The following is a 3,201-nucleotide window of genomic DNA, read 5'->3' on the forward strand; positions in this document are numbered from 1 at the left end:
AAAAAAAAAAAAGAGGACCAATCCTTCTACTTCAGGTGAAAAAATAAAGCCACGAGGCACCTGCCTACCGGCTGGGACCCAGAACTTCCACTCTAAGAACACCAAAGTATGTTTGTTTCTTTTCCAGAAGATGCTGCCAGGGAGGGCTGTGAACTCCCAGACCCAGCCTTGCACCTGCCAGCCCAGGCCCGCTCCTTCCTGGCCCCGAAAGTCATCCTCCCCAGGGCAACCCAACAGACCATGGCTGAGGGACTGTGGCCACCAAGCCCTGGGAATGCTCCTGCCCTGTCCCCACCACCCCACACTCCAGGCCCCAGAATATACAAGTGCAAGACCCAATCTGAGACCCAAATGGTATGGCAAAGAGGGGGTTGGGAAGGTCAGGATGGAGGGGGAAGGGCTACCAGGTGAACCATAAATTTGATAGGCAGTGGGGGGGGGGGGGGGCTCGGACCAACCCATCCCACAGAGGGACTGCACAGTATTAAGTAAGAGAGGAGATCCCCAAGCTGAGCCCGAGAAGGCCCAACTAGAGTCAAGTAGAAGCAGCTGGGACTCAGCAGGCCAGGAGCTGGGTCACTGTCCCCATCAACCTGGAGCCACTGCAGGCCTCCACAGGCCTCCAGCAGGGAAGAATGCCCTTCTCTGGCCTGTGAGCTCTGAGCACCCAGAAGAGCTAAGCAGGGCAGGTGTCCAACAGCCCCTCTCAAAGTTCCAATATGGGGGAGTAAGGGCTCCCTCAACCCTTCTCCCAGCCTGGCATCAACACGTCTGTTCAACCAGAGACAGTATTGCCCGGGGCCAGGCCACTCACTGCTGGCAACTTCCCAGAGAAGGCCAACTCTAAAAGGCTCCTCTCCCCAAGCACCCAAGAAGGGCCGCGGTGCTGTGGGGAGGGGCAGGGAGACTCCCTGGTGCCCAGCAGAGGGGCGGGCCCTGCCTGCCCACCTGCCCCAGGGGCAGCCACTCTGAGCACTCCCACCCTGCACCTGGATTCTGCCCGGAGGCTTTGGCTTCAGAACAAACGTTACCCGCTCAGGCTGGGGACCAATGGCTGAGCCGGAGCAGCTGCCTGCCTGGCTGGGCCACCCCACCTTGACAGATCGGATCTTATCAGAGTTTCAGGGACAGCCCTACCTGGACATGGGCTCACTCTCCACTGTCTCTACCCCACGGCAAAGATCCTATCTGCAGGATTCTCTCCGGCACCAGGGACATTTCCCATCACCTGCCAGTCTCGCCTTCTCTCCCCAGTGATTGTTATCAGAGGCCAACAGAGAAGGCACCCACGCAAATCCCCAACAGGGCCACCACTGCAGGTCTCACCCAAGGGGGGACAAAGACAGACCAAATACTGGACAGAGCAGAGAAGAGCGGGCAGAGGAGGCATCTGAACAGCCACAGTGCCCAGGCCCTTCAGCCAGAGAAGCAGGCTCTGCCCTCGGACCACTGCCACCCCCTTCCCTCCCAGTCCTCTGCCCACCCGTTGACATGCCAACCTTCTTCCACATGGGACCACCGTACGTGCAGTTACCCACCTACCACACTGTTCCCTCGCATAGTCCCAAGGTTCATGCTACTGCTTCACTCAGGTCTCAGCCCAGAGGGCACCTCCTCCAAGAGGCTATCCCTGACTGCCCTCGCCAAGGGAACCCCGCTGGCCAGCCTCTCACAGCACCCATTGTGGCCGGTTTTATCCCACACATCACTCTGTGATTTTCTTGTTGCTTCCTGTGCCCTTTGTTCCTCAGTCACAGAGACAGAGAATGTCAGCTCCCTGGTGGCTAAGCCTAGTCTGTCTAGTTAACAACCTCTCCATCCCAGCTTCCAGAATGAAGCCAAGCGCACAGTAGGTGGTCAACGCCTGGGGACTGAACGCATAATTCTCTCCAGAATTTGCCCTCTTCCATCTTTCTCCCACCACTCCTGATGCCCACCGGCCCAGATGTGTAAGCGGCCGTCAGATCCCACCTCCTGGGCCCCAGTGTGGACCCTCCTGGCCAGCAGACTGCTGCTGCTGGAGCTCCCCAGGGCCAAGACCCACAGTGTGGCTCAAAGCAGCCCTAGGGGCAAGTGTGCTGCTGACACTGTTTAGGCCTGGCCGGGTGGCAGGCTGGTGGCCCCACCTTGGCTGGGGTTGTTGGGTGAGGTCATGCCCAACCCTACTGCCCTGCCCAGGAGGGAAGGGCAGGGAGGAACCAGTGCCCAGACACACCGAGGGATAAGAGACTAAGTGAGAGGGGACACAGCTCCTGGGACCCATCCTAGGTGGGGACAGGAACAGTCTGCACTGAGCCAGCCCAGCTGCTACCCACAGGACAAAGCCTACCTGAGTTGACACAAGGCTGTGACTGCCCTGGATCTGGGACCCCTAGAACCCCCACTCCCCCATTCAAGTGTCCTGGTAACCCCTGCCCCCACAGCTGTGGACCGGAAGGCTGCCTGGAGCCTCTGCTCTGCCCACACCACCCAGGTGCCCAGCCTCACAGCCCTTTGTAGTAACAGAAAGCTTTGACAGGAACCAGGGCCCTGAGAACCCTGGAGGGGTAGTCAGGTTGACTGGACGGGGGGGCCGGGGAGAAAGGAACAAGAGCAGGAGACAGCTGGCCACGAGTTCCATGTGGTGGAACCCCATTTTCACGTGGGCTGGGCAGTGGGGGCCAGCTCGGGCAGAGAGAGCATGTCTGGGAATCTGGAGTGGACTGTGCGGGAGGCCGGGAGCGGAGGGCAGGGAGGAAGAAAGGGTTGCTCGGCTGGGCTCCTCCCGGGTCGCAGGCCCGGTCAGCGCAGGGGTCTGGGCTTGTGATGGGGCAGGTGTGGGTGCGGCTGAGTCCGGCCTGGGCTTCCGGAGAGAGCCACTGTGGGTGGGGAGAGCTCGGGGATAGTTTCAGTGTCCCTGGGTTGGCTTTCGGGGGCCAGTCTCAGCTCCTTCCTCCCCGCCCCCCCAGCCACGCCCCGTAGAGTAAGGAAGGGCCGACGGATTGGAGACCTCAGGTTCGGGAAGTGACTGAGGGTCCCAGGAATGGGTGTCGCTGAGGGTCTCGCAGGCTAGTCGCAACCGAGAACCTCCCGTCCTCGTGCCCCCGTTTACCTGGGTGCCGTGGCCCGGGCCGGGGGCGCTGGCTGGGCTGGGCCGCGGGGCAGGCTCATGCCCGCGTCACGGCGGCGGCGCCGGGCTCCAGGCGGGGACTGCAAGGGAGG

At 61.2% G+C, this 3,201-nt stretch overlaps 1 protein-coding gene across 1 annotated transcript in view; it reads right to left on the reverse strand.

Annotated features, from left to right (window-relative positions):
• DOK4 (docking protein 4) overlaps positions 1–3,201 on the reverse strand; it is a 15,685-nt gene extending 12,484 nt beyond the window's left edge. The window contains exon 1 of the mRNA XM_006148426.3: positions 3,092–3,201. The gene's annotated coding sequence lies outside the window, so the exon portion shown is untranslated. The remainder of the gene's footprint in view (positions 1–3,091) is intronic.

Source organism: Tupaia chinensis, unplaced genomic scaffold (assembly GCF_000334495.1).
Source record: "Tupaia chinensis unplaced genomic scaffold, TupChi_1.0 Scaffold000235_1, whole genome shotgun sequence".
Classification (NCBI taxonomy): domain Eukaryota; kingdom Metazoa; phylum Chordata; class Mammalia; order Scandentia; family Tupaiidae; genus Tupaia; species Tupaia belangeri.